Below are 12,566 nucleotides of genomic sequence, written 5' to 3'. Positions count from 1 at the left end.
AAAAAAATACGTTGTTACCGTTACTTGAATTTAGTATCGTTTCTACTTTTTATAGCTAAATTAAGTAATAAGAAGATAAAAGAGGAAAGGAAAGAAGAAGAGAAAAGAAAAGAAGGAGAGAAAGGAGAGAATGTGTGAGAAGAAATGAAGAGAAGACTGAAAACATGAAGATAAATGATAAAACGATAAAAAATGCTATGAGCTATCTGGGAAACATTTATAAGCATAGTAATGCTACATAATGTGTGTGTGTGTGTGTGTGTGTGTGTGTGTGTGTGTGTGTGTGTTAGTGTGTGTGTGTGTATATATATATATTTATTTATTTTATTTATTTATTTATTTATTGATGTATCATTATTTTTAAAGTTGGTGTTTATTGAATATTCTTCCGATAAATACAAACTATCAGTAATATAACATCAATGTTATAATTTCCTATTATTAATCAGTTTCTTTTATATTATTATATAGAAAAGTGTTAAGGTAATGTTATCGGAGTGTGAACATAGATGTATACTTTATTTATGAATTCAAAAATAATATTTATGCGCAGATAAAGATGTACAAACCCAGTAAACACCAACTAACAGTAACATAACATCAATGGTATAATTTCCCATTCGGTAATGTAAATACAACTTTATAAAAAAGAATCGTTATAAATAAATTTACAATGTTCAAGTTCAACGTATAAAATTATTAAGAAAGAAACTTGTTTTCAATGTTTAATATTATTTTGTAAAAAAGATGTGATATAAAACTAAAATTACTTTTTCACAAAAAAAGTAAAAAAAGAAGCCAAGTGCACGCGTGTTAGCATTAAATCACAAAAAAAACATAAATTAATTTTACAAAAAAACCGTTATAAATAAACTTTACAAAAAAAATCGTTATAAATAAATTACAACAAAAGCTCAGCCAAAAGATATTTGGAAAAATATTATTAAAACAATCTTATTCAGATCAATTGTACTTTCGTAAATACTCTATTGAAAAATACAAAACAGTTTTATATACTCTTTACAAAAGAAATGATATCAAGAGGGTACATTCGTCAAGTGCGAATGATTAATCATTTTTTAATTTTATAAAATTAGTAATATATTATTAAATAAAAAATAAGATAATTAGAGAAATACAATAATATTAAAAAAAATTATTATTTATAACTTACACAAAAAGTCCTTGGCGTGCCTTTTTTTATAGACAAAAATTATTATAACTTACACAAAAAAGCACTTGGCGTGCCTTTTTTTATAGGCAAACCTTTCTCTTATTGTAATCATAACTAAATTACTTAAACTTGTAATCGCTATCAAAATATTATATTCATTATATTAAAAAAAAGGCACGTCAAGTGCTTTTTGTGTAAGTTATAATAATTTTTGTCTATAAAAAAAAACACGCCAAGGACTTGTTGTGTAAGTTATAAATAATAATCTTTTTTAATATTATTGTATTTCTCTAATTATCTTATTTTTTATTTAATAATATATTACTAATTTTATAAAATTAAAAAATGATTAATCATTCGCACTTGACGAATGTACCCTCTTGATATCATTTCTTTTGTAAAGAGTATATAAAACTGTTTTGTATTTTTCAATAGAGTATTTACGAAAGTACAATTGATCTGAATAAGATTGTTTTAATAATATTTTTCCAAATATCTTTTGGCTGAGCTTTTGTTGTAATTTATTTATAACGATTTTTTTTGTAATATATTAATAACATATTTAATTTATAAATATATAATCAAAACCACATATGTTTATAAAAAAAATTAGAAAATAATTAATCATTCGCACTTGGCAAATATAACCTCTTGATATCTTTTCATTTGTAGAGAGTATATAAAACTGTCTTATATTTTTTAATAGAGTATTTACGAAAGTACAATTGATCTGAATAAGATTGTTTTAATAATATATTTTCCAAATATCTTTTGGCTAAGTTTTTGTTGTAATTTATTTATAACGATTTTTTTTGTAAAGTTTATTTATAACGGTTTTTTTGTAAAATTAATTTATGTTTTTTTTGTGATTTAATGCTAACGCGCGTGCACTTGGCTTCTTTTTTTACTTTTTTTGTGAAATGGAAGATACATTGAGTTACATATGTCTATCCATAATCTTAAGGAATCTCATGCTAGTTTACGTTGGTGCATGAAGAACTATCATCAACAAACGACGGGTTTCATGCACAATTGTGATTTTCATACTAATTGTTTTTGCTGTGCCCTCAGTGCTTATAAATATGTCTAGTATTGATATAGAAAATATTGTGGATAATATAATCGCACACTGCGATTATTATTATTAGAATATCTTCACTGGATGCATCGATCTCTCAACGTAGTTTCCACGGAAAGAAAGAGACAGCAACAACAACGATTCAAATAGTATATCAGAATATTCTCGTAAGAATGGAGATACAAAAAGGATTAATAAAACAAATTATATTTTATCCTAAAAAACATAACCAATTATTACATAATAATAAAAATAATTATAAAATAATAAATATAATGCGCGTAATATAAAAATGTATATGTGCACGTGCGTGTGTGGGTAGATGGGTGCGATATGACGGTTCAGTCCTTATCTATCCCTTAACTTATTATCGTAAACATCCATTCAATCATCCATGCATCTATCCATGTACACGCACGCACGCACACATACGTACATAGACTCACAACCATATACACTCACATCCACACTCTCACCCACACCATACCTACCCACTTACACACACACACACACACACACGAAAAAGGTATAAAGTTGGTCGGTTGCTCCGACCGAGCAACCTCCGCATGGTACATCTTGAGTAATGCTAATGCCGGTACTATAACTTTCAAGTTTTATTACTTAAAAAGTACTTAATGAAAAAATACATTATTATAGTGTTTTGAAAACTCTCGAGATAAGCTATAAGAATATGCAAAAAAATAAGAGTTTCTATTTTCAAAAATCATCGTAATCTTGAAATAACCATGACACCAAGGTCACTTGGCCGTTAAGGTCAAAGTCAAAGTCGCCAATGGATGGCCCCCTCCGAACCCTACAACTATTATCTAGAACATTTCTCTTAAAAACAGGTTCCTAACGAGATATTTCAATGCGTCATTTAAAATGGGACACCCTGTATATATACAGAATGGCCCATTTTAAATGCCTCAAGCAAAAATTTTGAAAAATATGGAAGATAATGTTTCAAACAAAAGTTATATGGTTCGATAGAGGATGTAAGAAAGTACCATTAGTTTGGCCTTGAGTTGCCAAGGTCAGGTCGAGGTCAACTTTGCTTTTTTTAAATAAAAACGTACATTTTTTTATTAAAGAATTTTATTCTACGTAAAGAAGCAAACAACTTTTGTTTAAAAACATTTTTTATATTACCTCTATTTTCTAAGATATTTATGGAAATATCTACAAAATTACTGGATTTAATAATTTTTTACTCGAATTCTATCAACTTTACCAAAAAATAGCAAAAGATAGAAATTGTTTACTTTTTCTTCGTAGAACTCTGAGAATTTTTTCAGAATTTTTTAATTAACTTTTTAATACTTTAAGAAAATGCAAGAAAATGCGGTACTAAAAAGTTAATTGAAAAACTTTGGAAAAATTCTCACAGTTCTATGAGAAGAAAATAGAAAATTTGTATGTTTTACTATTTTTTAGTAAAATTGATAGAAATCCAGTAAAAAGTTATTGAAACCAATAATTTTGTAGATATTTCAATAAATGTCTTAGAAAATTGAGGTCGTATAAAAAATGTTTTCAAACAAAAGTTATTTGCTTTTTCACAAAAAATAAAATTCCGTAATAAAAAATGTATATTTCTACTTAAAAAAACAAAGTTGTCCTCGACCTGACGTTGACGGCACCGCGCAGGGTCAAAGCAATGGTACCTTTTTACGTTTTCCATGGAACTATATAACTTTTGTTTGAAACATTTTTCCGTATCTTTCATATTTTTCGAGATTTTTACTATTTCATATAACTAATTACAATGTTAAGGCAACCTACATTATAGAGGTAAAAATTCTTCTCTATTTATTAAGTAAGATATAAGCTTTGTGATAACCGACTCGTGTGACTTTCAGTCCTGGTCTTATTAAAAAGTTAATAAAAAGTTCTGAAAAATTCTCAGAGCTCTATGACGTAAAAATAAACAATTTTTATCTCTTGCCATTTTTCGATAAAGTTGATAAAATTCGTGTAAGAAATTATTGAAAACAATAATTTTGTAGATATTTCCGCAAATATTTTAAAAAATAGGAGTCGTATGAAAAAATATTTCAAACAAAAGTTGCTTGTTTCTTTACGTAAAATAAAATTGAGTAGTAAAAAATACATGTTTCTATTTAAAAAAAATAAAGTTGACCTTGACTTGACCTTGGCGATGCCATCCAGACTGATCAGATCAGTGAATAGATCATTTAAAACTCTACAACTTTTGTAGGAAACATTTCTTTCGGAAATGCTTAGTTTCCGAGATATTTCACCGGTCCGAGACTTTTTACTCAACCTGTAGAAGAAGATCTCAATCATGTTTGCACAGTCAGTCATAATAATTAGTTGTCTGAGAAATTATAACTTTTGAAATATAGGATATTTAGTCCCAGACTGTTTTGCAAGATATTATAAAATTATTTCATATTAAATGCGTAATCATTAAACCGATACTAACAGATATTTAACAGTGAATGTATATTTTATCAACAAAGTGACTATTTATTCGCGAGTACTATCAAATTTACATATAATAAACAATAATGTTGAAAAATTGCGGATACAATCATAATTAAGTTGCGAATATAATTATATTCAAGTATAAGAATAGAAATATAAGAATATAAAATCACGATGAAAAAAAAATCAAAATAACGAGAAAATAATTGGATCTTGATTTTCTGTTCGGTTTGAGTACTTTTTGCTGTTCTAGCTCGTTTGAAAAGTCAAGCCTTAGGACCATTGACATTGTAATATCTGTGAGGTGTTTATCAATAGCTGAACAAAATTTTATCTGAATAACTTAAACTCCATATAAACGACCTTAAGGCTGAGTGATATAATTTTAATTCCGCGGCCCTGCGAGCGAGTTAAAGTGGAAAAGAGAAGTATAGTAAATAAATGTAACCTCGAAACCTTTCCCAAACTGAAAGTAATTCCGAATGCTGTTATATATTAACTAAATTTCTTGTTATCTTGCTTGTATTATTTAAATTCATAAGAGCACAACTAAATGAACATTACGATAATAATAATTCCATTAGTCTCGTAGTTTCTGTACGGTCTATAACTACGGAATTTATTTTTTATAGAATACTGTTCTCGAGGAACATACATAACTCCTTGTATCTTATTTATGCTCTTTTCTGCTATATTTTGTGACGCAGTGATGAAAGAAAACGGACATTTACAATCTTGTATTGCGATGAAAATATCTAACAGTGCATTCCCCACATTAAATTCTGCTTGAAATGCAATAATGATATTTGTTTGCTTATACAAATTTGTGCGCACACAATCCTCATACGACACACGTGCATTTTTAAAGCTGCTTGTTTAGTAGGCGGCATCGGCTGCAAACATTGTAGTATTCATTCCATTCACAATCTATTTCTGGTTCTATAAATATAACTCTTAATTCCTTAATTTTATTTTGCAAATATATATATGTATTGCAAATATGTAAAAAAAACTCTCATGATGGTAAACCCGTTATATCTACTGAACTCGCACCTATGATATGTACGATAAAAAGATTATTTGCTGGGCGTTCACGAAACCTACATTCCTGCTTATAAATTTGTGTTTCTTCAAATAAATATGCGAATTACTTTAACTCGTAACATAGTGTCAATGGAGCTGACATATAATCCGAATATATATAAGAATTCTCAATCCAACCTTCCACATCTTGTTTTTTACTATAATAAGTAATGTATTGATTAACAAATGTAAATATGTCATCAAACCTTTTTGCATGTTGCATAACTTCATATTTTGTGCATATGAGTTTATATAAATTTTGTTGATAATTACGATATTTAATTTCAGCAATACTAGTAAGTCTTTGCACATAAACATGTGTTTTTCTTGAAAACTCAATTGGTGCTCGTCGCAATAATTGGCGGAATAGCAGATATTGCAAGTTCGCAGATTAATCTGTTGGTGACAAATACGATATGATTTTGCGCACATCATCTCTATCTCATACGGCTTTAGATCATGTGTTATTTTCAATTGAATTCTTTGCATAAATGTCTTTCGTGATGACCTCCAATTTTCATCTGAGTTAAAACGACGTGCGTTCGATTCACAGTCTTCTGTTTTTGCGCTTGCCATAAATATACGAGTACAGACTTCCATATGTGAACTTTTATGCATTATTTGATGCTCATTGCAACAATAAAAGACCATGTCCTACGAATTACATGACATTAATTTGTCTTGACTTGACCTCTTGCAAACGTGACAGATATTCGGATTGAAAAACTGATTATGATTATTTTCTGTGTATGATTCATAAAATGAACACAACTGTTTATTTATATTCGACATAATATACTTATGTAATTAACAATTATCAAATACTTTAATCATTATATTAATGTAAAAATAATGCTTTATAGTGCTATATATTTGAGCGAAGATAATAATTCTATACACGACAATTCTGTATACGAATTCAACTTAAATGTTCAGTTGATGATAGCCTGAAGAACATTAATAATAGCTAGACATTAATATGCTTGATATAGGTATGTAATCGAGTATGTTTTCGAATATTCTGTGATTTATTGACAATATATATTGTAACTGGCGAAATGAGTTTTGACGAACAGCCATTAGCACGTACAACATATACATGTGTGCATCGCAAATATTATACATATAAACTGTACGGCAATTATTCAGCTATCATCCGTACAACACATATGATACTTGAATAATAAATAATTAATATTAAATATACTTACACTAAAATATGTACAATATATTTATATAAACAATGTGATGGTTATACATTAATTGATTAATTAATGTATCAAAGTGATAATTGTTTTATATACATATGTTTTATATAGATATTATATGTTATCAAAGTGATAATTATGTTTTATGTAGATATGTTTTATATAGATATGTTATATAAATTGTCTTTCGTTTGCAGTACAAACACACGTACTGTACAAACACTAGTCGTTTAAGAGAATACTAAACTTGAAAATTTCACCGACAAAATATTGACTTTTTCTGTTTAAATTTTATTTATTTTTTTGGTAAAAATTCCGAATAGGGCACCACTTTCCAACGATCTTGATATTGACAAATATTATAGAACTGACTCTGCTAAGTCACAATAAAAAGCTTTTAGCCGTCGCTCGTTGTTTGTAAAAAGTTATTAACAAAAGAAGTTGCATGAAATGAATGCAATTTTTGGACACCGTATATATAAAAATATCAAATTTATACGCTAGGAAGGTGTCTGCTACACACACACACACACACACACGCCCTGTCGGGCGGACGAGTGGCGAGCAGTGTGTGTGTGTGTGTGTGTGTGTGTGTGTGTGTGTGTGTGTAAGTATGTATATGTATGTATGTATATGGACCACCCTCCAATAATTTTGATATTGACATATATTATAGAACTAATTTTCCTGAGTAATAATTAAAAGGTTTTAGCCGTCGCTTTTGTTCATTAAAAAGTTATTAACAAAAGAAGTCTCATAAATAGAATGTAATTTTCAAATATTATGTACGTATTGAAGAAAGTAACATTTAGTTATTGTACCTAGGTACACGCACCGGCGTTAATGCCGTTCGTATATCCGTGTGACTCGCACACGATGACGCGTCACTCACCACTGCTGTATATAGGTGAGGCACGAGCAGCACTGAATGGCGGAGGGGGCTAGCGGTATGCAATCGTCGGACGCTTGGAGAGTGAATAGTGGTGGGAGTCGCGGCGACGTTCCATCCTCTATCGCAGACGTAAGAGCGAGAGAAATAGCATTATAAGACGTCGTGGACAGAAAACCGTCCTAAAATACGTGTGACGCACACTAAGAAAACGCTCGACTCACACTGTCTCGTCTATACATGAGCAATACGTGGTGCCCGATGTTTCGCTCGCACGAACCTCCATGCATTTTTTCTTGTTAGCAAGGAAATTACTGTAATGTAAAAGGAGATTACTGCAAGGAAATTACTGTAATGTAAAAGGAGATCTTGGGGAAGGGTTTTCAGGAAACTTCGACAAGTGCTTCTTAATAGCTGCTCTTGAAAAAAAAATATTAGATTTATTTCAATATAGAATTCTGAACCAATATAGAATACTGCAACAATACAGCGCTTATCGAACTTATCGCTTATCGACTTATAGGTTATCGAAGTAGAGAATTTTTAATTTTAGTGTTGCATAAACACGCGAGATATTAATTATTTCATATTTTATGCGTTCGAGTATCGTTGCATCGTTATAAAATTTGGTGGCCCTGAAAAGGGCCGATTTTTGTGCCGAAGAAATTGAGATCGAGTCAATAGTCAGTCAATAGTCAGTCCAATATCCGGCACGGTAATCGATTAGGTATCGAATCAATCAAATTCGCGAGAAAGTCGGGTCGAAGCCGAAGTTCTTCCCAGACTTCTCTTGCATGATCGACTAACGCTGCTACCGTCTTTTTCTATCTTAGTTCCCAAGTCCCGTCCTTTTCCTTCTTGCTATGTATTAGCATAGTAATAGCATAGTGGTGTTTATGTAAGCCTTGAGCCTGTGGAGGTTCGAGCTCCAGTGGTATAAGCCTCCATGGGAACAAAGTGACCTCCTTCCGAGGTTTCGGGGCCTACATAAACCTACATAACACGAACCAGCGAAAAATCAGCTCTTATATGCCTACTGTTTATATTTAGAATTAAATTGATTTTTACAATTGATTTTTACAAGAGCCTTACAACATTATTAGTTCTTTCTTATTTTTTTTTAATTTATAAGAAAACAATAATATTTTATAACTTTTGTCATAAGATTTATGAAAAGAATTCATTCCACTTAATACAGTACGTCAAATTAGCACGGGAACACAATAAATGTAGTAAGCTTTAAGTCATAAGAAATTGGCAAATCTTATTCGATTATTCTTGTAAAAGTTGACTAGGATTGTTTAATTTCTTAATGCTTAAAGCTTACTATACCTATTATATTCCCGGTTTTAAGCGATTTAAAAAAAATGCATGAGTAACTTTGAGTGCTTAGACTTCGAAGCTTTTGCAGCGTGCAATGGATCGCGCCCTTAGATATGTCGAAACTCTGCAAAAAAAATCTGCCTCAAAATTGCAAAGAAATATACTGTATAATCTATATTTTATGGTTATGTACTGATATATCTATACTGATGGTTATCATGAAATTTACGAAAAAAAAAAATTTATTCCATTCTGTAGGATGTGTCAAATTGTGAAATGTTTTTGTCCATTACCATTGACATCAGAATATGCGGAAATGTTTATAGCATCAGATGATTTTTTCATATGCCGGCAAAATTCATTCTTTGTAAAGATCTTAATATCTTAATATTACACGCGGACGCATCTTAACAACCTTTTGATGAAATTACATGCGGGCGCATCTTAACAACCTTTTGATGAAATATGTCTATCATTTCCGATGTATTTTTTTTTTTAATGTAACGCGGTAACCAAATTTTGACTAAGGATATGTACTCAGCGGGCAAAAATACATCGCAAATAACTATTCATATTTGTACAACAACAAAAAAGTTAAATTTTGTCGTTCATCGGCACAACGTGCATTTCTGCTAAAGAGAAAAGAGGAAAGCGTGATACATGGATATTAGAGCGAGCGAGACACCTATAGAGACAACGCGGTGTCCTTACATCTGTCTCGTATTCTCTACATTCGAGTGTTGAGTGAGTGAAACAGCTATTGAGGACACCACTAACAACTGGTAACGCTGCTGATGTTTTCTCTCTCAATCGGACGACGTGCGATAAGGATGCAACATTGGAATGTCTCCTACCACTTCCCCTACGTTCCTTTTTCGCTTCTCTCGCGTTGTACGTAAGACGTACAGTACGCCCTCCGTATATGCCTGTTGTCACTTTCGACTGTTCGACAGCCGCATACAGGTCCGCCGAGGGACACCATACCTGCCTCTGAGTACATGTACTACAAATTTTCGCATGCGTATCTCATTCGCACACCGTCACGAATCGGGCCCCAGCCCAATAGTGCAGTGCAGGAAAGTAAAACGACCCTATTGGTTTATGAGCAGCACGCATCAGCATAGGAGAGGATAATGTGCGAATCTCTTCCCGTACTGATGCGTACCGCTCGCTAGCAAAGTTTCTATCACTGCCACTCAGTATAAGACTTGTTCGGCAATCAGTCGCAAGACATCAACCTTCCAGAGCATTGAGATAGGAGAGCATCATGCCGTCACACAGGCCTACTTTTCCTCGTGAGGATCACGAGCAGGACGTAGCCCCAGAAGTGATGACTTTCCGAGGAAGCTATCCTCGAAAAAAGTCTCATCAGAACCGACATCGCAAGAATAAGTCTCTCCCCCAGATCCTTGAGGAGCTTCGGGTCATCCTCGCCACCCAAGCGAGAAGAAATATCGCCCGAGTCTTCAAGAAAAATGTTGCCGCCTACGAGATCTTCCTTGCCGGCCCCGCCGTCGACATCGTCCACGTCGACAGCATCGTCCATGGGAGGGACTTCAAAAACGACGCCTTTGTTTCTTATAAAACCTCCTCGTCCACGTACGCCAACGCCGATTGAGTCAGCGCAGTCGCCCAGGTTGACGAAGTCTTCGGGGAGAACGTCGCCGCGCCCATTTATGCCGACACCGCGGACGCCATCGCCAATCCTGAGGATCCGGAACCTCCTGAAGCCATAACCGCTCCCGAAACCTCGAGAGGAGGTCACTTTGTTCCCGTGGAGGCTTATACCACTGGAGCTCGAACCTCCACAGGCACGAGGCTTACATAAACACCACTATGTTATATAGCAAGAAGGAAAAGGACGGGACTTGGGAACTAAGAAGGAAAAAGACGGTAGCAGCGTTAGTCGATCATGCGAGAGAAGTCTGGGAAGAACTTCGGCTTCGACCTGACTTTCTCGCGAACTTGATTGATTCGATATCTAATCGATTTAATCAAATTATCTACCGTGCCGGATATTGGACTGACTATTGACTATCGACTATTGACTATCAATTTCTTCGGTACAAAAATCGACCTTTTTCAGGGCCACAAAATTTTATAACGATGCAACGATACGCGAACGCATAAAATATGAAATAATTATATCTCGCGTGTTTATGCAACACTAAAATTAAAAATTTTCTACTTCAACAACCTATACAAGCGCTATATTGTTGCAGTATTCTATATTGGTTCAGAATTCTATATTGAAATAAATTTAATATTTTCTTTTCAAGAGCAGTTTTTAAGAAGCACTTGTCGAAGTCTCCTGAAAACCCTTCCCCAAGATCTCTTTTTACATTACAGTAATTTCCTTGCTAACAAGAAAAAATGCATGGACGTTCGAGCGAGCGAAACATCGAGACACCACGTATTTCTCATGTATAGACGAGACAGTGTGAATCGAGCGTTCTCTTAGTGTGCGTCACGTATTTTAGGACGGTATTTCTGCCCACGACGTCTTATAATGCTATCTCTCTCGCTCTTACGTCTGCGATAGAGGATAGAAGGCCGCCGCGACTCGCACCACTATTCCTTCTCCAATTGTCCAACGATCGCATACCGCTAGCCCCCTCCGCCATTCCGTTCTGCTCGTGCCTCACCTACAGACAGCAGTGGTGAGTGACGCGTCATCGTGTGCGAGTCACACGGATATACGGACGACGTTAACGCCAGTACGTGTACAAGGTAACTGTATAATTTTCATATTGTTTTCCACTGATAAATTATGTAACAAAACATAAAGAATGAGTTACGTATATACGTGTACAGTTTACCATATTTCAATAGATGGGTTAGGTTTGAGTTAGTTTTTTTGGAAAGGGTTGTGGGGACGAAATCCCTCTCCCGCGTATTTACGTGTACTATTTTACATATATATACATCGATTTAAACTTATTGTACATATACAATGTTGAATAATTACGTATTATTTATTAATCTTTTTTGTTAATAACTTTTTAATAAACAATGGGCAACGGTTAAAACCACTTGATTGTTACTCAAGAGGATGTCTTTGATAATATATATCAATATCAAGACCATTGGAGGGCGGTCCCCTATTCAGCATTTTTACCATTTTTTTTAAATTATATTATTATTAATTTTTATTTTTTGTATTTAAGATATATATATTAGGTGAAGTAAAAAGTTCTGAGCGTTTTTTCGCTTTATTTCGACGATGAAATTAACATAGTTGGGATTATCTGATTTCGATCAAATATGCGCCGTTTTGTTCGATAATTTTTGTCCATTTTGAAGGCAATTTCATAATTCCGCGATTGAAGAAGTCCTCGTCCCTATTGGTAAAAAACTTGA

Source organism: Odontomachus brunneus, unplaced genomic scaffold (assembly GCF_010583005.1).
Source record: "Odontomachus brunneus isolate Ranch 3 - 2012 unplaced genomic scaffold, Obru_v1 Obru_scaffold_055, whole genome shotgun sequence".
NCBI classification, from domain to species: Eukaryota; Metazoa; Arthropoda; class Insecta; order Hymenoptera; family Formicidae; genus Odontomachus; species Odontomachus brunneus.
Note: the sequence above shows the minus strand (reverse complement) of the source record.